General features: G+C 40.6%; 1 long non-coding RNA gene, 9 other non-coding genes and 6 pseudogenes across 10 annotated transcripts; 15 read left to right on the plus strand and 1 right to left on the minus strand.

Moving 5' to 3' along the window:
* Positions 1–1192: 1192 nt before the first annotated feature.
* On the minus strand, positions 1193–2080 carry LOC149618909 (uncharacterized). Its single transcript, XR_016375346.1, has 3 exons — positions 1980–2080; positions 1866–1915; positions 1193–1419 (listed from the first exon to the last, which is right to left on the minus strand). It is a non-coding gene; the product is annotated as an uncharacterized LOC149618909 (long non-coding RNA).
* Positions 2081–5382: 3302 nt separating this feature from the next.
* On the plus strand, positions 5383–5508 carry LOC149618910 (U2 spliceosomal RNA; annotated as a pseudogene).
* A 5-nt stretch (positions 5509–5513) lies between these two features.
* On the plus strand, positions 5514–5704 carry LOC149618911 (U2 spliceosomal RNA). The gene has a single exon (XR_016375646.1). It is a non-coding gene; the product is annotated as a U2 spliceosomal RNA (small nuclear RNA).
* Positions 5705–5938: 234 nt separating this feature from the next.
* LOC149618912 (5S ribosomal RNA) lies at positions 5939–6057 on the plus strand. The gene has a single exon (XR_016375683.1). It is a non-coding gene; the product is annotated as a 5S ribosomal RNA (ribosomal RNA).
* Positions 6058–6797: 740 nt separating this feature from the next.
* Positions 6798–6916, plus strand: LOC149618913 (5S ribosomal RNA). The gene has a single exon (XR_016375700.1). It is a non-coding gene; the product is annotated as a 5S ribosomal RNA (ribosomal RNA).
* Positions 6917–8153: 1237 nt separating this feature from the next.
* Positions 8154–8321, plus strand: LOC149618914 (U2 spliceosomal RNA; annotated as a pseudogene).
* A 2912-nt stretch (positions 8322–11233) lies between these two features.
* LOC149618915 (U2 spliceosomal RNA) lies at positions 11234–11442 on the plus strand (annotated as a pseudogene).
* Positions 11443–11676: 234 nt separating this feature from the next.
* LOC149618916 (5S ribosomal RNA) lies at positions 11677–11795 on the plus strand. Its single transcript, XR_016375588.1, has one exon. It is a non-coding gene; the product is annotated as a 5S ribosomal RNA (ribosomal RNA).
* A 740-nt stretch (positions 11796–12535) lies between these two features.
* On the plus strand, positions 12536–12654 carry LOC149618917 (5S ribosomal RNA). The gene has a single exon (XR_016375599.1). It is a non-coding gene; the product is annotated as a 5S ribosomal RNA (ribosomal RNA).
* A 929-nt stretch (positions 12655–13583) lies between these two features.
* LOC149618918 (U2 spliceosomal RNA) lies at positions 13584–13740 on the plus strand (annotated as a pseudogene).
* A 4284-nt stretch (positions 13741–18024) lies between these two features.
* LOC149618919 (U2 spliceosomal RNA) lies at positions 18025–18204 on the plus strand (annotated as a pseudogene).
* Positions 18205–18438: 234 nt separating this feature from the next.
* Positions 18439–18557, plus strand: LOC149618920 (5S ribosomal RNA). Its single transcript, XR_016375604.1, has one exon. It is a non-coding gene; the product is annotated as a 5S ribosomal RNA (ribosomal RNA).
* A 740-nt stretch (positions 18558–19297) lies between these two features.
* On the plus strand, positions 19298–19416 carry LOC149618921 (5S ribosomal RNA). The gene has a single exon (XR_016375605.1). It is a non-coding gene; the product is annotated as a 5S ribosomal RNA (ribosomal RNA).
* Positions 19417–20345: 929 nt separating this feature from the next.
* On the plus strand, positions 20346–20527 carry LOC149618922 (U2 spliceosomal RNA; annotated as a pseudogene).
* Positions 20528–20761: 234 nt separating this feature from the next.
* On the plus strand, positions 20762–20880 carry LOC149618923 (5S ribosomal RNA). Its single transcript, XR_016375606.1, has one exon. It is a non-coding gene; the product is annotated as a 5S ribosomal RNA (ribosomal RNA).
* Positions 20881–21621: 741 nt separating this feature from the next.
* LOC149618924 (5S ribosomal RNA) lies at positions 21622–21740 on the plus strand. The gene has a single exon (XR_016375607.1). It is a non-coding gene; the product is annotated as a 5S ribosomal RNA (ribosomal RNA).
* Positions 21741–24913: the final 3173 nt, after the last annotated feature.

The following is a 24913-nucleotide window of genomic DNA, read 5'->3' on the forward strand; positions in this document are numbered from 1 at the left end:
TGGGCGACTTGCGGCGCTGTAACTCTCCCAGCGTACCTCGCGCACGTACGGTAGGAGATTGTTAAGTGCTGCCTTATAACGCCATTGTATTTGTATGAGAACTAAGACAAGAGGACGCGTTCTTTATGATATCGTGCTGTACGACCCTACCAAAACGCTGAGGATGCTGGGAGGCATTGTTGGTGGTACAGACTACAGAGACAACGTTATTGGTATGAGGGTTTCCACTCCACCCCTCACTCCTTCAAGCTCAGAGGGGCAGTTTATGCTGTTCCACCAAGATGTGGCGGTCATTACCAATTCTCTAGCCTTAACTGTACAAAAATTGCTCTGTCAGCTCGAGGGAAAGTAGGCATGGGGTTTGGGAGTAAATGGTTATCGTCCAAGATCGTTAGTACCACGTTATGTTTGTTTGGTGTTCTTGTACGAGGATACAGTGAACATCGCCTGCTCGGTATAAGGAGTGGGCAAAGGGGTGAAAATCTCCCTTAATAAGTGTCAAACCCTTAGCCAATCAGGAGCCTTCCCCCACTAGCCTTTTACTCAGTGAAGTTTGCCGCCATTTTGGTGGAAAGGTGAGGAACCATTTTAAGCCATACCTTTCTAGCAGCTCCCTATGCAGGGGTAAAAAACGCATGCTGTGCTGGTCCTCTATAATTCACCGTCCACAGCTGATAATGTTAAATTTTCTTTAAAATGTAGTTGTGTTCTAAAGAGAATATTTTTGTTTACTGTTAAAGTGGGTAAAGCCCAGTTACACAACTCTAGCTACCCGAGAATTTGTCAGGTCTTGGTCCTTTGTGCCTAACAGGTGTGTGGGGTAAAGTACAATGGCATCTTCTAACCCCTACCAAGACTACGCTGCAGCACAGTTCGCGGCCGAGTTGCGCAGTTAAGTTTTTCCCTCTTTATAATACGTCCTTTATTAACGTCACACTTGTTGTTTTGAAAAAAAGAATAAAATTTTTAAAATGTTATTGGGCTCTAAAGAGAAGATAGAAAACCCTATTTTCTTTGTCCTATTGTTAAAATATGGGTAGGGCCCCCTATTGTAGGTCTTTTAAAATTCCGGGAATTTTTCAGCTCGTTTTTTTGTGACTTATTCCTTACAGGTGTGCTTATAATTCCGGAGAAAATAAATCCTATTCTTCCTAGTCCTATAGAGCTATCTCATTTGTGACGTCAGTGCCTAGGTAGCTTTGGCAGTGGGCGGCCATGTTTGGTACCGCTTTGGTTCTATGGGCAAATAACATGGGTGACGTCACACTAAGGCTTATGAGATAGCTCTATAAGGAATTTAAATTTTTGGTTAAGCTCCCTGCTACACGTGACGCGGGTAGGGAGGCTAGCCGACTCTCACTGTGTCTAGCAGTCACGTGCTTCTTGGTTGGCGCCACGAAAACAACCCAAGAAGGTGACCTCCCCCAGGGTTGCCATATTGGGCTGGAAAGCCGCCAATTGGGCTTCTTCTCAAAAATATTGGCTTGAAATAAAAGGGTTGGCTGTTGGCTGGAAATTGGGCTTGTCGGGGTTTTTCTTTGGCTTTCTGTACTTAAAATACCGCCAATAGGGGAAGATCATTAGAATGCCCAAAAAACTGACAAATGGTGCTGTCAAACCTTAAATAAAATGATTTCATTTTGTTTTGCGTTTTAAAAATGGTGTCAGTATAGAATTTGCATTAAAATTTCTAAAAAAAACTAATTTCAAATTTTCACGATAATTTTTTGGCTTGATTTTGGGCTGGATAGTTTAGATATTAGGCAGTTTTTGGGCTTCTTTTCGAAACACTGATTGGCGGTTTTTTGGGCTTGTTTCCAATTTAATTTTGGCGGGTTGAAGGTTTTCAATCTGGCATCCCTGACCTCCCCGTCCCCTATAGTCTTTGCTTCTCTTTTGGAAGTAATAGAATGGTCTATAAACGCAAACACACAAGGTCACACACACTTCAGTGTCATATGCCTACTTATTGTAGTTACCTTAGAAGAAAACGTTTCCCTTCGTGTTGTTTTGTTAGAGATAATACTGATAAGTTTCCGAAGTAAAGGATTGAAGTTTTAGAATTTTCTTTAAAACCTTATTGGGTTCTAATAGGAGGGTTCTAAAAGGTATGTATGTTACCTTTCTTTTGCCCTTTGTTAAAACATGGGTAGGGTTAGGCTCATAACCCACTACTCTCAATTCGGGGAATTTTTCAGCTGGGGTTGTTTATGGCTAGCACTGTCGCCTAGCGGGCGCTCTTTTTAGCCACATAGTATGATGAACATCTACGATGTGGGTCTTAGTTTGACCTGGCCTGTTGGTGGTGGTGTGGGCATCGTGAAAGAGAACTGCCTTAGACAGTATAAAATTTTTCGATCGTCATTGAAGGGAGAGTGAATTGTGGTGAGGTGATATTTTTCGTTCGTGTATTTTAAAAGGGTGGGGATTATGATAGTTAGGTTAAGCCATATACTCTCCCTTAAAAATTCCTCTCACCCGTCGACAATAAGAGTATGACAGCTCCCCTCTTTCAACATTCAAAGAAATCGAGGGAAATTTTGAAAGCAAAAGCAAGTATTTACTGATTTTCTTTTTAGAATGGTCTTAAGGCACCGGGATATTACAATTATTGGGTGTTTTACAGAATTCTTTCTCTTTCAAACGCTTCTGGCCATAAGTTCATGTTAGAAATTTATAATATTATACAAAAACGAGTTTTGCTTCGCAGTCCTTAAAAAACTGCATTTATACACAATCCGCGACACTTTTTCAAACCCACAAAGGGCCAGAAACTAGAAATTATTATATGTATTGCAATTTGAAATGAAGTTTAATCGTTATGAGAAATTTGCTTTTAATTGCGTAGTTTAAACTTTTGTTATGATTGGAAATTTTACAACAAAAACGGGTATAAATGCGGCGTTTAGAACAAAGAGCTAAATCAAGGACGATTGAAGCTTAAAACTTAAACAAGATGTAACAACACACATATAAGAACACCTTTTCTGAATGTATGACAAATGTCAGAAATACGACACTGCTTTTAAAGCCACAAATCAGAATGATGGACCTCATTTTAGGTGTAGTTCTAGTAAAGCGACATTTTACTCGAAATAAGTGTTCTTATCTCTTCCACCCTGAAAAATTAAAATGCTAAAAGCTCAATATGTATTTTTTCGCCTTAATTATTTGACAGGGATAAGTTTTTACGGGAACAGATTCTATATAATTTCATACGTGAAAATCTAAGCTCCCTTTATCTCGAAACGCCGCATTTATACCCGTTTTTGTTGTAAAATCATTTAAGAATTGTAAAAGATAGCGCTATTCACTCATTAGGGTTAGGTATAGAGGGGTTATCCACTCATTAGGGTAGGGTATAGAGGGGCTATTCACTCGTACGATGGGGCTACTATTACGAGCCCTTGGGTCGTCTTGTTTCAACTAAAAGTAAGATAAGGACCGTCCTGTCCATCAACTTTAACCTTGAAAGCTTTTCTCTGCGGAAGGGTTGCTTGTAGCATAAGTTTATAAGTGATATATTCCTTCCATAAGTATAACACTAGATATAAAAGTTCGTAATGCTACTGAGAGACTTACAGTACTCGAGATAACTAGTTCGAGAAGGACAACGACGGAAGCGAGTCAATTGAAGTCCTATCTACACTCGGTGGTGGCTAATTTTGCAGGACCAAGTTCCATCAAGGTCCTATTTAGTCTGAACTTACTAAGCCCAAATTTGACAGCAGCGCCTCACCAGGCGTATGTCGCTTTACCCTGAATCTATGACCTACTTCAATCACTTCAAAATTACAAGCTCCAGTTTCTAAGTTACCAGAGATTAACAAAGTTATGGTGAAATATCTTATGAACTTATGCTTATTGTCGCGAAGGGGGAAGAATCTACTTGATGAAAATACTCCGTTGAGGCTAGGGACAGATAAGAGGACCAGTGGGAAAGTACGGCTTGGGTTTTTTTTAATAGGAAAATTTGGTGGCCATAAATAGAAGGACTTATTTTACAACACCCCCCCCCCATCTCCTCCGCGGTTTCCCGCTTAAAGAAACACGTGACATACTGGCCTGCTGCTCTGTCTTGCACCGAGGTGAGTGCCTGTGAAAGGCAGAAACTACTGGGCGGGGCTGACGCCATTGAAGTTATTCCCCCCCTTCATTTTGTGTCTTCTTTCTCTATTTCTTGGAAAATTTGAGCCCAAGTGTTAAACAGGTCGCTTGTTTACGTATTTCTGAGATGTGTTATTTACTGGGCCTATATTTAGAAATAGAATTATCATTCTAGTGTTGTGGTGCTTTTGGGATGCGTCTTTCTTAGGTTAAAGGTAAGCTTTTAATTTTAAATTAATTATTAAGCGCGTTAATGTAAATTAAACTAGTTTAATCAATGCACTTTGCTTATAATTACGCATGTTTATTTTAATATTGTTAATTTTAATGCATGTTTAGAGTTACTTAAAATATAAGGGGCCAAAGACGAAACAACCCCAACCCAAAATTGGCAAGCCTCTATGTAGATAAGGCCAAATATAATTAAATTAGAATTGTTACGTAATATCAGAAGTGGATAATAGAAGAAGGGTGACACTCTCAAATTATATAGCTAAACAAAATAATTATGTTTTTTGATAGTGACTAATTAGCTTCGTTAACGCATTTATAAAAGTTGAAATTCATGCGTTTATTAACGAAAACCACAGTTAAAGAGATTTTGTAGATTTCAGAAACTGCTATTTCTAAAGTTGTTTTATATTTAGCTTAAATTTTAGATTTAAAACCGCTCACTTAGAATAATACTTCTCTATTATCCCCTTCTGATGATATTGATCAAATATAGATAGTTTACAAGCATGGAGAATTCATACCATTACATTATCTTCATTTGTGTAAACTATATCAGATTAAGTAAGTTTGAATTCTCGTGCCTTTTCTATGATTCATCATATTTTATGCAACAATGCTTCCATCTATTGGTGGAATGTTTAGCAATTTTGCCTTAGAATTTTCAACTTAAAAAAACTGTTAAAAACAGATTACTATCATTTTTTATCATAATCAAAATTTATTTAACTACATGATATGAGAATAGCTTAAATTTGATTATCTTATCAACGAAGTCAAAATAGATGGCACGGCTTGCATTATTTTTCATTGGAAGAACGTAAAATTAAGACCCTTATATTCTTAATTATTTAGTAAATTAGGTCAATTTTTAAAAACGTTTTTCGATAGCGCAATATATGAAAAATGCTTATATTTTACATTAAGTTATGAATGTTAACGTAGGTATGTGAAGCATACACTTGGTATTATATATGACACCTCTTCCATACAGGGTTTAGGTTAGAATTTTTATATAGGCTAAATAGGATACAAATGTGGGTTATCGCTTCTCGGCCTTTTGGCTAAGATCAAAGTGTAGTATATTTAGATCATGTTTTACAAATGTAAATCTAGCTTTTTCGACTCTGGGCTCTGCGTGTAATTTAAATTAATGTAAACGCATCCCAATGTAAACTGATTTTCTGACATACTTAATAAACTATTTTAAGTATCTGTTCTTATCAGCTTAATATCTGATACGGGTCCCATTGGGGCCCAAGATATTAAACTTATTTTTGAACGGCGGCGGAGAGTTCGGGGCTTGCTCCACCTCCGCCACGGGTTGGCCCGGTATTGCAGTACCTCCGGGATCGGCCCACTTCCTTAAATAAACCAAAATCAAACACACATATCCTACCTACCATCGATTTGCAGCAATCAAATTTGCCGTTCTTCGCATCTCACAATGAATTTGGATTGCGTCGTTGTTACTCGGGGAAGGAATTTGATATTTATACTATTTTAAATGCAGCAAATGAATAATATTTTTGCGCAGAGCTTCTATATAGTTTGACACTATTCGTTTAGTTTTAAATTGGAATTTTGAGCGAATTCTGTCGGCAACGGCCATATCACGCTGAATACACCGGTTCTCGTCCGATCACCGAAGTTAAGCAGCGTCGAGCGCAGTCAGTACTTGGGAGGGAGACCACCTGGGAACACTGCGTGCCGTTGGCTCTTTTTATTTAATGCTTTTAAATTCCAGTAGATTACTTACGGAACCGTAAGGTCGGAATTAATTTAAGCTCATGACTATTTCTCTGTTTAATACATCTCTACCAGTCTGTGTTATTCAAAGTTTAAACAATTTTTTATGATAGTAACAGAGAGTATCTTAGCCACTCCTAGATGCCGACACTTTCGCCGAAAAACGTGTATAGTCAAGGTTTTTACATTGCTAAGATTGTTTAAGCAGTTATAAATTTTTTAAATTCAATTTGAACTCCTCGTCTTTTGCAAGAAAATATTTTTGGACCAAAAGAGCGCATTTGTACACAATTTATTTTTTTGATTATTTCGAACTGCCTGGCTATTTCTTGGGTTAGTTCCTGATCTCAGAAACCTTCTTCCCTCAGAGATTGGAATAAAAGTTTCGCTATATGGTATACGGGCTTAGTAAACCAATGGGGTCAAATATTTAACGTGCCGCGCCTAAAATGAAGCGTTTATATATATTTTCTAGGTATAATTTTTATTTTTTTCATTAACTTGAAAGCTCGATAAGGCTCGAAACCCGATTTTTGGCTAAACCTGAAAGCTCGAGAGCTCGGTAAAAAAATCAAAGCTCGGCTCGAAGCTCGGTAAGAAAAAATTTTCAAGGCCCGAGCTCGGCTCGAAACTTAAAATTAAGGGCTCTTACACCCCTACTATAGTTTAAACTGTTTAGTTTTAAATTTGAATTTGGGATTCCTTTCATCGGCAACGGCCATATCACGCTGAATACACCGGTTCTCGTCCGATCACCGAAGTTAAGCAGCGTCGAGCGCAGTCAGTACTTGGGAGGGAGACCACCTGGGAACACTGCGTGCCGTTGGCTCTTTTTATTTAATGCTTTTAAATTCCAGTAGATTAGTTTTTTATCAGGTCTGGAAAAGCGAGGCTATGCATTCCTTTACAATTGTTTACGCAAATGGCTCTTAATTTGCGATGAGCTACTTCGGTAGGTGCTTGTATCTGTGGGACGCAATATGTAATTTTCATGGGATCGTAACGTTGTATGTACTGGTCTGTGTTACTTTTACTTCTTTGTTTTATTGATTTTTCACGATTTTAGAAGTTTGTATTTTAGGCACTACTAGATGGCGACACTTTCGCCGAAAAAACATTTATATACAAGACTTTGAAACTTGGGTAAATTTCATAGGCATCTGCGGTAGAAATTTGACCATTTTAATTTTCACGTGATCCAAAAAAAAAGGACGGGCTAATCCCGTTTTTTTGAGAGATCCGACTATGGTTTATGATAATCGATTATTCTGCGATTGTTTTCAAATAACTGAATATTTTTTTGAAAAGTTCCACTAGATCATTTTTTTTAATTCCAGTAGATGTTTTCAAATCCAGTAGTTTATTTTTAATTTCAGCGGTTGAGTTACTTTTACGCTTTCAATCTCATTCTTAGTGAAATGAAGTTCCAGATCTGGAAGACCCGCAACCGAATGCTCTTCGACCACAAATTCGAGACGGCCAATATTGTCAGGGAACGCCTACGAAGCAATATAGAGTAGTGTCGGTAGAGAGGGGAGTAGACTGTTTATCCCTCCCTCTAGGCGCACTTTTGTAAGAGGGGATACTCTACGCGCCTGGTAGGGGGGGATGACACTAAGAGATAGAATAATGTCAGTTCTACGTATGCAAACGTCATACCCTTCTATCTCTTAGCTAAGTGTCATCCCCCCTACCAGGCGCGTACAGTATCCCCTCTTACAAAAGCGCGCCTAGAGGGAGGGATACACAGTCTACTCCCCCCTCTACCGACACTGCTCTATGGTATGACGTTTGCATAGTAGAACTGACATTACTCTATACTAAGTAGAGCTCATTACGATATCCAACGTCTAACAGATCAAGACTACACATCCAAATGGTGTTCAGAAAAATGCCATGTAATCCAAAAAATTGTTGTGCCAAATGAGAAGCCAAAACTTATTTTATTATTTTAATATTTATTAGAAATTTTACTCTCTAAACGATGACTTTTATAGTTTTAATTTTATAATGTCTTTAAAGAGCTCTCTACACTCTTAACTTAATCATAAAACCTAACAAAGCGTAGAGTTGTAACGCCATTTGTTTTAACTTATCTGTTCTTATCAGCTTAATATTTGATACGGGTCCCATTGGGGCCCAAGATGTTAAACTTATTTTTGAACGGCGGCGGAGAGTTCGGGGCTTGCTCAACCTCCGCCACGGGTTTTTAATCGTTTTAAAAGTCACCGAACTGGTACCGAGGGGTCCGGGACTTTGGAGGATGAATATAGCATTGTTGAACGATGCAATTTCTGCGGATTCCTTAAAACCACGATTAGAAGCACTTATCGAGACGGTGAAATCCCCACAAGACTGGGATAACGCCAAAAACGACATGAAATCGATACTCGTGGAAGTAAGCAAAGCTGTATCGGCGCAGAAGAGGCGACGTTTAACATTTTTGAGATGGGCTCTCCAAAAAATAAGCCGTGTCCCTGACCAGACTATGGAGGTGATTGCAGCGAAGGATGGGGTACAGGCCGAGCTCCATGAAGAATACCGCAGACAATACCAGGATCGCTTACTATCCAGTCACTCGGAGGTGTTGAGTAGCGAAGAAACTTTTTCCGCGGCATTTTATCGCAGGTATCGCCGCAGAAAACGCAATATAGACATTACCTCCGTCATTGGTCCGCACGGTCTCACTACGAACAAAACAGACATCAAGGCAACTTTCGTGCAGTTCTACAATGATCTATATAGCAGCGAAGCAACTTCGGGGACATTCTTGGAAGATTTACCAGAGGCTTTACCCCAATTACCGTCAACAGAATTGGACTCTCTTACGGCACCTATAACGGAAGCAGACTTGCAAGCAGCATTCAGCCACATGAATAGTGGAAAGGCACCTGGCATAGATGGATTACCTATGGAATTTTATAAGTTCCTATGGGCTACCCTTCGGCCGCTACTAACGCGCATCTTTAATGAGATACTTCGCGTCCAGACTCTACCGGATTCTTTTAAGAAAGGGGTTGTTACGCTCCTGTGTAAAGATGAGAAGAACAAACACGATCCAGCTAACTGGAGACCAATCACCCTACTCAATTTTGATCGGAAGCTTCTAGCCAAGGTCATTGAGTTACGTCTGTCAAAATTAACTCAGAAACTCATCGGCTCGACACAGTCATGTGGAGTCAGAGGTCGCCAGCCAGTCTTTAACCTAGTCATGTTACGGGACATCATCGCATCCTACAATGAAAGAAAGACGTCAGGATACCTTTTAGCCATTGATTTTGAGAAAGCGTTTGATCGCCTAGAACATAGTTACATCTGGAAGGTGTTGCATTGCTTCGGATTTGGAGACTCTTTCATCTCTTGGTTTCAGCTGCTCTACAAGGACAATAACAGTCATTTACTGATTAACGGTGAACTTACGCCTGAGTTCACTATTGGACGCGGAGTACGACAAGGTTGTCCATTATCTCCCGTTCTCTTCTGCCTGGCACTTGAACCAGCCCTCTTCGCCATCACAAAATCACCAAGCATCCGAGGTCTTCGTTGTCCCGGAAAACCCCATGAAGAAGAACGATGTATCGCACATGCCGATGATGCAAATATGCTTCTAGGCGATGGTCCATCAGTTGTCGAAACCCTGAGAATCTTGGACGAGTTTGGCCACGTATCGGGTAGTAAGCAGAATCAGAAGAAAACGAAATTAATGATAATTGGACCGGGTACAGGAGACGATTTACCCCGGGCACTTGACTTGCGACCAACGAAGGAACCAATCAAAATAATGGGCCTTTATTTCAATGGGAGAGGGACAGATGTGAGAACGGCACAATCTTCCGTACATAACTTTACTGAGACATTTCAGGACTGGAAAGACCTGCCTATGACGTGGCGGACGAAAATCCAACTCATCCGACAAGTGGCACTCCCAAAGCTTACTTATGGAGTGCCGTTCTTCAAGTTAAGCGAGGAACAACTTATCACAGTTACCCGAACAATGTTTAATTTTATCTGGGATGGACGCCAAGAATGCATCTCAAGAAATACTATGTATCTACCGAAGTCCGAAGGAGGATTAGGGGTACCAGATGTTATTTTAGAAATTAAAGCTCTAACTCTTACCCGGTACCTAGCATGCCTATTATCTAAGCATCCAGTCTCACGTTGTGTGGTTTATAATCTGTCAACAACAAGTAAATCGATCTTCAACCTTCCATGGAATTCCCAACAAGTTCATGCGGGCACCGTCCATAAGACTTATACGTCTATGAAGAACATGGCACTCGCGATTAAAAGAAAGGACAACACCTTTGACTTCAGTAAAGCTACGAATCAACAAGTGAAGAAGCACCTGCGCCTTCAACATAGGCCTAGAGTCTGCTCCCTCCAGCCTCATCTGAACTGGACAGCTACCTTTGGTCGGGCAGCAAATCCGCGTCTGGAAGGATCCCGTAGAGACCTGGCGTTTCGAATCATTCACGACGCGCTTCCCACGAGAGACGTTCTCTTATCACGTCAAATTGGAAACTCACGGCGTTGTCCCAGGTGCCCAGCTAACGAAACCATCATCCACGTCTTTTATGAGTGCGAGACGGCTAAACTCCTACGTAACCACTTGCGCATGTTCGTGAATGTCCCCTTCATTCAATGGAGGTCAATTCTATATCTCGCGCCACTTCCGGTTCAACTACCCTTAGTTGAAACACTTACGTTGTTAATAACCGAAATTAACTATCAAATTTGGAAATCTCGAAACGCAGCGATCTTCGACAACAGACAGGACTCTGCTAAGGTAGTCCTGGAGCGTGTACGAACTAACCTCATCCGCAAGGCGTACCTGGACCAGTACAGACTTACCCCCTCTCAGTTCGGTGACCGATGGTGTAATACTAACTTACCAGTCGTTAGGTGCGATGGTCAATCGCTAATATTGTTATTCTAGCCTTAATGAACTTTTAATTTATACAAGAATATTTTTAAATTTTTATTTACACGTGAACATTTTTTTTAATTTATACATGAAAAATTTTAAATTTAATTGATAATATTGTTTCCTCCTGACGACTAGTGGCATATAAGATATTTCCTAGTTAATCTTACTGACAGAAAATTGCCTAAATTAAATTAACTTAATGGCAATTTAAAATATATCGGTTTATCTGATTTGTTGTAAATTTTGGACAAAACTAATAAAATAATTTAGTATCTGTTCTTATCAGCTTAATATCTGATACGGGTCCCATTGGGGCCCAAGATATTAAACTTATTTTTGAACGGCGGCGGAGAGTTCGGGGCTTGCTCCACCTCCGCCACGGGTTGGCCCGGTATTGCAGTACCTCCGGGATCGGCCCACTTCCTTAAATAAAACAAAATCAAACACACATATCCTAACCACCATCGATTTGCAGCAATCAAATTTGCCGTTCTTCGCATCTCACAATGAATTTGGATTGCGTCGTTGTTACTCGGGGAAGGAATTTGATATTTATACTATTTTAAATGCAGCAAATGAATAATATTTTTGCGCAGAGCTTCTATATAGTTTGACACTATTCGTTTAGTTTTAAATTGGAATTTTGAGCGAATTCTGTCGGCAACGGCCATATCACGCTGAATACACCGGTTCTCGTCCGATCACCGAAGTTAAGCAGCGTCGAGCGCAGTCAGTACTTGGGAGGGAGACCACCTGGGAACACTGCGTGCCGTTGGCTCTTTTTATTTAATATTTTTAAATTCCAGTAGATTACTTACGGAACCGTAAGGTCGGAATTAATTTAAGCTCATGACTATTTCTCTGTTTAATACATCTCTACCAGTCTGTGTTATTCAAAGTTTAAACAATTTTTTATGATAGTAACAGAGAGTATCTTAGCCACTCCTAGATGCCGACACTTTCGCCGAAAAACGTGTATAGTCAAGGTTTTTACATTGCTAAGATTGTTTAAGCAGTTATAAATTTTTTAAATTCAATTTGAACTCCTCGTCTTTTGCAAGAAAATATTTTTGGACCAAAAGAGCGCATTTGTACACAATTTATTTTTTTGATTATTTCGAACTGCCTGGCTATTTCTTGGGTTAGTTCCTGATCTCAGAAACCTTCTTCCCACAGAGATTGGAATAAAAGTTTCGCTATATGGTATACGGGCTTAGTAAACCGATGGGGTCAAATATTTAACGTGCCGCGCCTAAAATGAAGCGTTTATATATATTTTCTAGGTATAATTTTTATTTTTTTCACTAACTTGAAAGCTCGATAAGGCTCGAAACCCGATTTTTGGCTAAACCTGAAAGCTCGAGAGCTCGGTAAAAAAATCAAAGCTCGGCTCGAAGCTCGGTAAGAAAATATTTTCAAGGCCCGAGGTCGGCTCGAAACTTAAAATTAAGGGCTCTTACACCCCTACTATAGTTTAAACTGTTTAGTTTTAAATTTGAATTTGGGATTCCTTTCATCGGCAACGGCCATATCACGCTGAATACACCGGTTCTCGTCCGATCACCGAAGTTAAGCAGCGTCGAGCGCAGTCAGTACTTGGGAGGGAGACCACCTGGGAACACTGCGTGCCGTTGGCTCTTTTTATTTAATGCTTTTAAATTCCAGTAGATTAGTTTTTTATCAGGTCTGGAAAAGCGAGGCTATGCATTCCTTTACAATTGTTTACGCAAATGGCTCTTAATTTGCTATGAGCTACTTCGGTAGGTGCTTGTATCTGTGGGACGAAATATGTAATTTTCATGGGATCGTAACGTTGTATGTACTGGTCTGTGTTACTTTTACCTCTTTATTTTATTGATTTTTCACGATTTTAGAAGTTTGTATTTTAGGCACTACTAGATGGCGACACTTTCGCCGAAAAAACATTTATATACAAGACTTTGAAACTTGGGTAAATTTCATAGGCATCTGCGGTAGAAATTTGACCATTTTAATTTTCACGTGATCCAAAAAAAGGACGGGCTAATCCCGTTTTTTTGAGAGATCCGACTATGGTTTATGATAATCGATTATTCTGCGATTGTTTTCAAATAACTGAATATTTTTTGAAAAGTTCCACTAGATCATTTTTTTTTAATTCCAGTAGATGTTTTCAAATCCAGTAGTTTATTTTTAATTTCAGCGGATGAATTACTTTTACGCTTTCAATCTCATTCTTAGTGAAATGAAGTTCCAGATCTGGAAGACCCGCAACCGAATGCTCTTCGACCACAAATTCGAGACGGCCAATATTGTCAGGGAACGCCTACGAAGCAATATACTAAGTAGAGCTCATTACGATATCCAACGTCTAACAGATCAAGACTACACATCCAAATGGTGTTCAGAAAAATGCCATGTAATCCAAAAAATTGTTGTGCCAAATGAGAAGCCAAAACTTATTTTATTATTTTAATATTTATTAGAAATTTTACTCTCTAAACGATGACTTTTATAGTTTTAATTTTATAATGTCTTTAAAGAGCTCTCTACACTCTTAACTTAATCATAAAACCTAACAAAGCGTAGAGTTGTAACGCCATTTGTTTTAACTTATCTGTTCTTATCAGCTTAATATCTGATACGGGTCCCATTGGGGCCCAAGATATTAAACTTATTTTTGAACGGCGGCGGAGAGTTCGGGGCTTGCTCCACCTCCGCCACGGGTTGGCGGTCATCGCTGTCTCTTATACTACCGGGGGGTAGTGAAGCAATGCTTTATTTGCCAGGCCACCGACCATCAGGTGGGCGGCTGTCCGAAGAAGCGGAAAGGTTCCGGTAAAAAGGAAGAGAAAGTCGAGGTGGCCCCTGTCACCCTTGAGGATTTCCCGCCACTGTCCAACGGGAAGATAGTGGAGGTACCTAGTCCAATAAAGGCTATCACAGCCGAGAAGGAAGACGAAGGCCTGTTGTTGACTGAAAACAGTATGGATGTCTCTCACGACGAAACACTGCTTCCTCCAATGAGCCAACGTACGTCGTCGCCGATTAAACAATCACAGACAGTTAAACTTTTGAACAAAGTGGTCATCTCCGATGCCGCGGGTTCGGCTCCGGAAGATGTTGACTCCAAGCAAGACAAGGACTTGTTCGTTAAACCGGCAAGTGTACAACAGAGGGAATCAGCCCAGAATAAGAAGGACATGTCGTTTACTTCACCAAGGGGTAAAAGGACTAAACCATCCTTGAACCTTTCGGGTTCGGGTAAGAAGGGTAAAACGAATTAATTTGAACGAACTTTTATTGTTTTTAAATAAGATACCTTTAGTTAATAATTTCAAAATAAGTACACTATTTTTTGGTTTTGAATATGACACCACCTTTTTAAACCTTTATGTCAGGAAATTTAAAAATTTTAACTCTTAATGGGCAGGGACTTCGGGATCCTGCTAAGTTAGTTAACATAATCGCAGGGGTTACGCCTCTGAGGCCGGACATCATTCTACTTCAAGAAACGTACCTTCATACCGCCATGGATATAAAGCGCGTTAAGAGTGTCTTCGCAACCACTAACTGCTTTTACAGCCCAGGAGGTAACCACAGCCGTGGAGTGTGCACTATTTTCACGAACACATTCCAAGGCAAAGTACTGTCTTTCCGTACGGACAGTCAGGGACGTTTTTTAAGTACGGACTTTTTACTCGCCGGCCAAAGACTTCGCTTATTTAATATCTACGCTCCAAATGCGCCCGCCGAAAGAAGTAACTTCTTTCGCTCCTGGGATTACCAGATTGATGGTCCTCTCGACGGTTTAATCATTGCTGGGGACTTTAACACCGTCCTCGATAACGAACTCGACCGGAATGTCCCCAAGGTGGGCAACGACCAGAGTACTGATATCCTTGCCACCTTCGTCAATGACCTACATTTAGTGGACGCTTGGCGCCTGATCCACCCTCAGCGCCGGGCCTACACTTGGGAGGGCCGAGGGATTGCCTCTCGTCTCGACCGCTTTTACCTACCGAAGCGTATGGTAACGGACTCAACGACATGCCGAATCGACAAACTGGGGAGCCTGAACTCTTATGTTTCGGACCACTCAGCGGTAACTCTAAGCCTGACACTAGGGCCAAGTGTTAGACAAGGACCTGGAGTGTGGCGTCTTAACGATGCACTTGTTGATGTGAAACGGGACGCAACTCTACAACACGAAATTGAATCCTTGGTTTCGGAGGTTCAATGTGTCGCTCACTGGGACGTATTCAAGGAGAAAGCCCGGCATCTCTTTGGCGAGAAAGGCAAGTTACGTACAGCAGGGTACCGCAAAGAGACCTCGTTCCTGCGCTGGCTCCTGCAGAAAGTCAACCGGACTCAAAATAAAGATATCCACGCAATTACTCTGATCGATGAACTGAAAGACAGGCTCCATAATGAATACCGCCGCCAATATCTAGAAAAAACCCAGGGCAAGTATGCGGAGACTCTCTCCGGTGAAGAAGCCTTTTCTTCCGCCTTTTACCGGCGCTTCCGGTCCGCTCGCATTAAGACCCCGATTCTTGAAGTCAAAGTCAACGGACAGCCGTCCTGCGACCCAGATGTAGTCAAGAAAACGTTCGTCGAGTTTTACGCCACGTTGTATGGGGGTTCGTCCGTACGATCGTCAGCGTTCCCAAATGTCACATTGCCTCAAGTCCCTCAGGAGCACCAAAAAGATTTGGAAGGTCCTGTCACGTTGCAAGAACTCACAACCGCGTTAAACTCATTCGACAATGGTACGGCACCGGGACCGGATGGTCTCTCGGTACTATTCTATAAAACCTTCTGGAAGGTCATTGGGCCCATACTTACCCTGGTCGCCAACGACTCACTCGAAGACGGGATTCTGCCTCCTTCGATGCGGAAAGGGAACGTAATTCTACTGTGTAAAGACGAAGCCAAAAAAGACGACGTAGAGGGCTGGCGCCCTATTACTCTAATTGATATAGACCGACGAATCCTTGCGAAGGTTCTCGTGCTCAGAATGTCGTCTGTCACGTCCACTTTGCTAGGTCAGAACCAAAGTTGCGGTGTTCCAGGAAGGCTGCCCACCAACAATCTCGTATTTTTACGCGATGTGTTGACGTATGCCTTTGAGAGAAACGTTCCGGGGTATCTCCTATCGATAGACTTCAACAAGGCCTTCGACCGGTTACATCACGACTTTATCTACGAATCCCTGCAACGATTCGGCTTTGGACCAAAGTTTTTGTCCTACGTCCGATGTCTATACAACGAGACGAGCAGTCAACTAATTATCAATGGCCACCTTACAGAAAGCTTTCCAGTGAAGAATGGGGTTCGGCAAGGATGCCCCTTGTCCCCGATTCTATTTTGCCTTTGCCTCGAGGTTTTGCTCGTTACCGTGGCGCAGAGTGAAGCAATTCGCTGTATACGTTTTCCCGGAACTCTAAGGCAAGACACGAAGTACATCGCTCACGCCGACGATGCCAATTTTTTGCCACAGGATATTTCTTCTATTAACGAGATCCTTAAGGAAGTACAGCACTTCTGCTCAACCTCTGGAAGCAAATTAAACGAACAAAAATCTAAAATTATGCCAATCGGTCGTGGTCATTACGAAGAGTACCACCAGCTTGCTCTTCCTTCGACGGACGGACCTCTGAAGATAATGGGAATCCTTTTCAGTCGGCAAGGTATCGCGCCGACCAATGTTGACATTTTTAAGGACAAATTCGTCTCTACCTTTCACCAATGGAAAGACCGAGACATCTCTATGTTGGGCCGCACGCAACTACTGAAACAAGTTGCATTGCCGAAACTTCTTTACCCAGTTCCTCTGGTAACTTTTCCGCCGGATATTCAGGATATCATTACGAAGCATATTTTTCAGTTTATCTGGAACGGAAAGCACGAAGCTATTGCAAGATCCACTCTGCAATTACCGCCTGACGAGGGGGGCCTTGGAGCTCCTTCCCTGCCGGTCGAGATTCAAGCCCTGGGCTTCTCGAGGATTATGGGCTGTCTCAATTCCACTGGACACCCGGTTCACCAAACAGTCAAATTTTACCTCTCCACCAGTTTAAAAACAGTCTTTGGACTCGCGTTCAATATTAACTTTCCCCATTCAGGGTCTACACATCAGCTGTATGTACCCATCAAGGCCACCGCACTGACCATTAAAAACTGCCTACAGCAGGACGAAGAACTACTAAAGCTCACCAACAAGACTTTAAAAGACAAAATCCGCCAAGCCGATCCAAAATCAAAGAACGCTCGCCCAAGGGTTTGTGCCCTGCAACCACAAGTGAATTGGGTCACAGCTTTCCGCCGCATCTCAAGCAAGGCCATAGAAGGTTCCCGACGCGACTTTGCCTTCAAAGCCGTCCATAATGCCGTCCCAGTGAGGGAAGTCCTGTACGGACGTCAGATGGCCACCACGGACAAATGCCCGTCATGTAACAAAAAGGAAACGCTCCAGCATCTTCTTTACGAGTGTGATGTCCCAACTTTGCTACGCAATCATTTCCGGTCTTTCTTTGGACTTCGGTTCGTCGGTTGGAGGACAATGGAGCACTATACTCCCCTCCCAGTCAACCAGGGCCTAATTTATGCAACTTTGGTCATCCTCTCCGAATTAAACTTCCAAGTTTGGAAGACTAGAAATAAAAGGCTCTTCGAACGGAAGCAAGACACGGCGAAGGTGGCATTGGAAAAATGGCGATCAAACCTTCTACGTCGAGCGCAAGCTGATTTTCTACGGTTCTCCACGGATCTGTTCGACCTCAGATGGCGTAACCCCCAAAAACCAATTGTTGAAATTGTAAACGACAAGATTGTTAAGCTTTTATTTTAAGAGATTCGATTGTTTATATTTGATTAAGAGTTTAAGTTTTTAAGTAAGCGGTCCTAGAACGATGTACAGTTTTGACGTTACGAATGTTTTAAATTTTTTTGTGCTTGACTCAGGGCTCTTCGCCATTTAACTTAATTTTAAATTTAAGGCGAATCCCGGTTGTACATTTTTTGTGAAAACTTTAATAAACAATTTTAAAGTATCTGTTCTTATCAGCTTAATATCTGATACGGGTCCCATTGGGGCCCAAGATATTAAACTTATTTTTGAACGGCGGCGGAGAGTTCGGGGCTTGCTCCACCTCCGCCACGGGTTGGCCCGGTATTGCAGTACCTCCGGGATCGGCCCACTTCCTTAAATAAAACAAAATCAAACACACATATCCTAACTACCATCGATTTGCAGCAATAAAATTTGCCGTTCTTCGCATCTCACAATGAATTTGGATTGCGTGGTTGTTACTCGGGGAGGGAATTTGACATTTATACTATTTTAAATGCAGCGGATGAATTTTCTTTTAATCAGGGCTTCTATGTTAGTTTAAAATTATTTGTTTAGTCTTAAATTGGAATTTTGTACAAGCGTTGTCGGCAACGGCCATATCACGCTGAATACACCGGTTCTCGTCCGATCACCGAAGTTAAGCAGCGTCGAGCGCAGTCAGTACTTGGGAGGGAGACCACCTGGGAACACTGCGTGCCGTTGGCTCTTTTTATTTAATGCTTTTAAATTCCAGTAGATTACTTACGGAACCGTAAGGTCGGAATTAATTTAAGCTCATGACTATTTCTCTGTTTAATACATCTCAACCAGTCTGTGTTATTCAAAGTTTAAACAATTTTTTATGATAGTAACAGAGAGTATCTTAGCCACTCCTAGATGCCGACACTTTCGCCGAAAAACGTGTATAGTCAAGGTTTTTACATTGCTAAGATTGTTTAAGCAGTTATAAATTTTTTAAATTCAATTTGAACTCCTCGTCTTTTGCAAGAAAATATTTTTGGACCAAAAGAGCGCATTTGTACACAATTTATTTTTTTGATTATTTCGAACTGCCTGGCTATTTCTTGGGTTAGTTCCTGATCTCAGAAACCTTCTTCCCACAGAGATTGGAATAAAAGTTTCGCTATATGGTATACGGGCTTAGTAAACCGATGGGGTCAAATATTTAACGTGCCGCGCCTAAAATGAAGCGTTTATATATATTTTCTAGGTATAATTTTTATTTTTTTCACTAACTTGAAAGCTCGATAAGGCTCGAAACCCGATTTTTGGCTAAACCTGAAAGCTCGAGAGCTCGGTAAAAAAATCAAAGCTCGGCTCGAAGCTCGGTAAGAAAATATTTTCAAGGCCCGAGGTCGGCTCGAAACTTAAAATTAAGGGCTCTTACACCCCTACTATAGTTTAAACTGTTTAGTTTTAAATTTGAATTTGGGATTCCTTTCATCGGCAACGGCCATATCACGCTGAATACACCGGTTCTCGTCCGATCACCGAAGTTAAGCAGCGTCGAGCGCAGTCAGTACTTGGGAGGGAGACCACCTGGGAACACTGCGTGCCGTTGGCTCTTTTTATTTAATGCTTTTAAATTCCAGTAGATTCGTTTTTTATCAGGTCTGGAAAAGCGAGGCTATGCATTCCTTTACAATTGTTTACGCAAATGGCTCTTAATTTGCTATGAGCTACTTCGGTAGGTGCTTGTATCTGTGGGACGAAATATGTAATTTTCATGGGATCGTAACGTTGTATGTACTGGTCTGTGTTACTTTTACCTCTTTGTTTTATTGATTTTTCACGATTTTAGAAGTTTGTATTTTAGGCACTACTAGATGGCGACACTTTCGCCGAAAAAACATTTATATACAAGACTTTGAAACTTGGGTAAATTTCATAGGCATCTGCGGTAGAAATTTGACCATTTTAATTTTCACGTGATCCAAAAAAAGGACGGGCTAATCCCGTTTTTTTGAGAGATCCGACTATGGTTTATGATAATCGATTATTCTGCGATTGTTTTCAAATAACTGAATATTTTTTGAAAAGTTCCACTAGATCATTTTTTTTTAATTCCAGTAGATGTTTTCAAATCCAGTAGTTTATTTTTAATTTCAGCGGATGAATTACTTTTACGCTTTCAATCTCATTCTTAGTGAAATGAAGTTCCAGATCTGGAAGACCCGCAACCGAATGCTCTTCGACCACAAATTCGAGACGGCCAATATTGTCAGGGAACGCCTACGAAGCAATATACTAAGTAGAGCTCATTACGATATCCAACGTCTAACAGATCAAGACTACACATCCAAATGGTGTTCAGAAAAATGCCATGTAATCCAAAAAATTGTTGTGCCAAATGAGAAGCCAAAACTTATTTTATTATTTTAATATTTATTAGAAATTTTACTCTCTAAACGATGACTTTTATAGTTTTAATTTTATAATGTCTTTAAAGAGCTCTCTACACTCTTAACTTAATCATAAAACCTAACAAAGCGTAGAGTTGTAACGCCATTTGTTTTAACTTATCTGTTCTTATCAGCTTAATATCTGATACGGGTCCCATTGGGGCCCAAGATATTAAACTTATTTTTGAACGGCGGCGGAGAGTTCGGGGCTTGCTCCACCTCCGCCACGGGTTGGCCCGGTATTGCAGTACCTCCGGGATCGGCCCACTTCCTTAAATAAAACAAAATCAAACACACATATCCTAACTACCATCGATTTGCAGCAATCAAATTTGCCGTTCTTCGCATCTCACAATGAATTTGGATTGCGTCGTTGTTACTCGGGGAAGGAATTTGATATTTATACTATTTTAAATGCAGCAAATGAATAATATTTTTGCGAAGGGCTTCTATATAGTTTGACACTATTCGTTTAGTTTTAAATTGGAATTTTGAGCGAATTCTGTCGGCAACGGCCATATCACGCTGAATACACCGGTTCTCGTCCGATCACCGAAGTTAAGCAGCGTCGAGCGCAGTCAGTACTTGGGAGGGAGACCACCTGGGAACACTGCGTGCCGTTGGCTCTTTTTATTTAATATTTTTAAATTCCAGTAGATTACTTACGGAACCGTAAGGTCGGAATTAATTTAAGCTCATGACTATTTCTCTGTTTAATACATCTCTACCAGTCTGTGTTATTCAAAGTTTAAACAATTTTTTATGATAGTAACAGAGAGTATCTTAGCCACTCCTAGATGCCGACACTTTCGCCGAAAAACGTGTATAGTCAAGGTTTTTACATTGCTAAGATTGTTTAAGCAGTTATAAATTTTTTAAATTCCATATGAACTCCTCGTCTTTTGCAAGAAAATATTTTTGGACCAAAAGAGCGCATTTGTACACAATTTATTTTTTTTGATTATTTCGAACTGCCTGGCTATTTCTTGGGTTAGTTCCTGATCTCAGAAACCTTCTTCCCACAGAGATTGGAATAAAAGTTTCGCTATATGGTATACGGGCTTAGTAAACCAATGGGGTCAAATATTTAACGTGCCGCGCCTAAAATGAAGCGTTTATATATATTTTCTAGGTATAATTTTTATTTTTTTCACTAACTTGAAAGCTCGATAAGGCTCGAAACCCGATTTTTGGCTAAACCAGAAAGCTCGAGAGCTCGGTAAAAAAATCAAAGCTCGGCTCGAAGCTCGGTAAGAAAAAATTTTCAAGGCCCGAGGTCGGCTCGAAACTTAAAATTAAGGGCTCTTACACCCCTACTATAGTTTAAACTGTTTAGTTTTAAATTTGAATTTGGGATTCCTTTCATCGGCAACGGCCATATCACGCTGAATACACCGGTTCTCGTCCGATCACCGAAGTTAAGCAGCGTCGAGCGCAGTCAGTACTTGGGAGGGAGACCACCTGGGAACACTGCGTGCCGTTGGCTCTTTTTATTTAATGCTTTTAAATTCCAGTAGATTCGTTTTTTATCAGGTCTGGAAAAGCGAGGCTATGCATTCCTTTACAATTGTTTACGCAAATGGCTCTTAATTTGCTATGAGCTACTTCGGTAGGTGCTTGTATCTGTGGGACGAAATATGTAATTTTCATGGGATCGTAACGTTGTATGTACTGGTCTGTGTTACTTTTACCTCTTTGTTTTATTGATTTTTCACGATTTTAGAAGTTTGTATTTTAGGCACTACTAGATGGCGACACTTTCGCCGAAAAAACATTTATATACAAGACTTTGAAACTTGGGTAAATTTCATAGGCATCTGCGGTAGAAATTTGACCATTTTAATTTTCACGTGATCCAAAAAAAGGACGGGCTAATCCCGTTTTTTTGAGAGATCCGACTATGGTTTATGATAATCGATTATTCTGCGATTGTTTTCAAATAACTGAATATTTTTTGAAAAGTTCCACTAGATTATTTTTTTTTAATTCCAGTAGATGGTTTCAAATCCAGTAGTTTATTTTTAATTTCAGCGGATGAATTACTTTTACGCTTTCAATCTCATTCTTAGTGAAATGAAGTTCCAGATCTGGAAGACCCGCAACCGAATGCTCTTCGACCACAAATTCGAGACGGCCAATATTGTCAGGGAACGCCTACGAAGCAATATACTAAGTAGAGCTCATTACGATATCCAACGTCTAACAGATCAAGACTACACATCCAAATGGTGTTCAGAAAAATGCCATGTAATCCAAAAAATTGTTGTGCCAAATGAAAAGCCAAAACTTATTTTATTATTTTAATATTTATTAGAAATTTTACTCTCTAAACGATGACTTTTATAGTTTTAATTTTATAATGTCTTTAAAGAGCTCTCTACACTCTTAACTTAATCATAAAACCTATCAAAGCGTAGAGTTAGTAGTATAAAGCCGCACTTCCTACCTCCGTAGGTGTAGAATGTAGGTGTAGAGTGTAGGTGTAGAATTTCAAGGTCACCCTCTGCCACGCCCACCTGGGAAACTCGCGCGCGCCCCCTGGAAAACTCGCGCGCGCCCCCTGGCGCGCCCCCTCGCGGGAAAACTCGCGCGCGCCCCCTGGCGGCTGCGCCCCCTCGCGGGAAAACTCGCGCGCGCCCCCTCGCGGGAAAACTCGCGCGCCCCCTCGCGGGAAAACATTGCGCGGGAATCTGGCAGACCTGTCTACAACTGTATCTGTGACGTCATTGGCGGGAAAATCTACAACTGTATCTATGACGTCATTGGCGGGAAAACACCGTGCGCCGCCTATTGGGAAACTCCTCCCTTCTACAACTGTATCTGTGACGTCATTTGAAGAATTGTATTTGTGACGTCATTGATAAGAGACGAGAATGGATAGCTTTAATACATTGCCAAGGTTAATGTCTGTTGGAAGTTGCGCAATCCATTGTAATTTTTAGTTTGACTCAAAATTTCAACCTTTTTTCAAGGAGTTTATTTTGATTATGGTATTGTTTTAATGGTAATTAAAAGGTACACGTAAAAGCGTAATTAACCTCTGAAAATCAAAGTGTTACTGGTGTGTTAGCGTCTATTTGTAAGCCTTGGTTAAATTCTGCCTATAATAATCCAACAATTGTGACGTCATTCGAAGAGTTGTTGTATCGCGTAACGTATATTAAGGGGTGGCGGTAGTATAGACGAGAATGGATAGCTTTAAACGTACATTGCCAAGGGTTAATGTCTGTTGGAAGTTGCGCAATCCATTGTAATTTTTAGTTTGACTCAAAATTTCAACCTTTTTTCAAGGAGTTTATTTTGATTATGGTATTGTTTTAATGGTAATTAAAAGGTACACGTAAAAGCGTAATTAATATATAAGAAAATCATCTTAGACGTAATAGTAGAAAGCGTAATTAACCTCTGAAAATCAAAGTGTTACTGGTGTGTTAGCGTCTATTTGTAAGCCTTGGTTAAATTCTGCCTATAATAATCCAACAATTGTGACGTCATTCGAAGAGTTGTTGTATCGCGTAACGTATATTAAGGGGTGGCGGTAAAGTTTTATCATTGCTAAATGAAAATGTGTCAGGTTCATAACGATACAGTAGAGGTTTGGGTCGGTAATGGCTTACTGGAAAAGGACTGATACGGGTGTAGAGTTATACTTACAAAAGGAACAAAGATTTGACAGCTCAAACGGAATCAAATACCAGTACTTAGTTTCAAAATACAATCACAGAAAAGTAAGCGTGTGTAAATACTCTCCTTTCAAATCATTCGTATTCAAAACAATTCACATCTAATTTTTCTATTAGTATCGTACTAAAGTCAACGTTAGAGGCAGAGACTACCCCGTTTACAGGCCAACACCAAACGCCAGGACTCGTCCTAACGTGTCTAAACCTAACCTACCTCCAAGTTATAACGTTATTACGTAAGGTGGCGAGAAGAAATTCCACCGCAGAATTTGTATTAGTCTTAGACGTTGATATGATGCCCAACTATAACCTCCACGAAATGTTCCTGGAGTATGCCTGAGAAAATAGGCTCTTTCTCGAATCTCGAAAAGATGATAAAACTGTTTACGTTGTACCCGCATTCGAAATGAAAGAAATAGCCCAAATACCCAAGGATAAAACTGACAACGTTTGGAAATGATGGGCGCCCACCTCTTTTACATCGAGCTTTGTTGGAAATGTCAGAAACATATTGACTACGAAGCCTGGTATAGAGAACCAATGACTAATAAGTTAGCTGTCATTTTTGAAGTCTTGTGGAGAGATCCTTGGGAACCTTCTTCTTCAGCAGAAATTCAGCGCCTTATCATGATGAAAGGTTTAGACAATATGACTTTAATTTAAAAGTCAAGTAAGACCAAGATACCACCGTGTGTAGAAAGAAGAAACCATCGATAACTAACCCATTGATTGATATCTTTGTAGGTTTGCGAATTACACGTTGTAAGATACTAATTTTCAGTTTTAAATAACGCTTTTTGTCATCCATTATGGCCTGAAAATGGCCAACTCATTCCATAAAGAAAAGGATACCGATCAAGAAAAGAGCCGTATCTTATTTCGACAGTTCAAAACTGAACTAAAGGAAAAATATCCAGACTCCTCCAGGAAGTGCTACTGATCTCGAAGCTTCCATTTACATGAAAAAAAGAAGTAA

This window comes from Phalangium opilio, unplaced genomic scaffold, assembly GCF_054372755.1.
Source record: "Phalangium opilio isolate 3A_F unplaced genomic scaffold, DU_Popi_V2 ptg000209l_1, whole genome shotgun sequence".
In the NCBI taxonomy this organism is placed as follows: Eukaryota; Metazoa; Arthropoda; class Arachnida; order Opiliones; family Phalangiidae; genus Phalangium; species Phalangium opilio.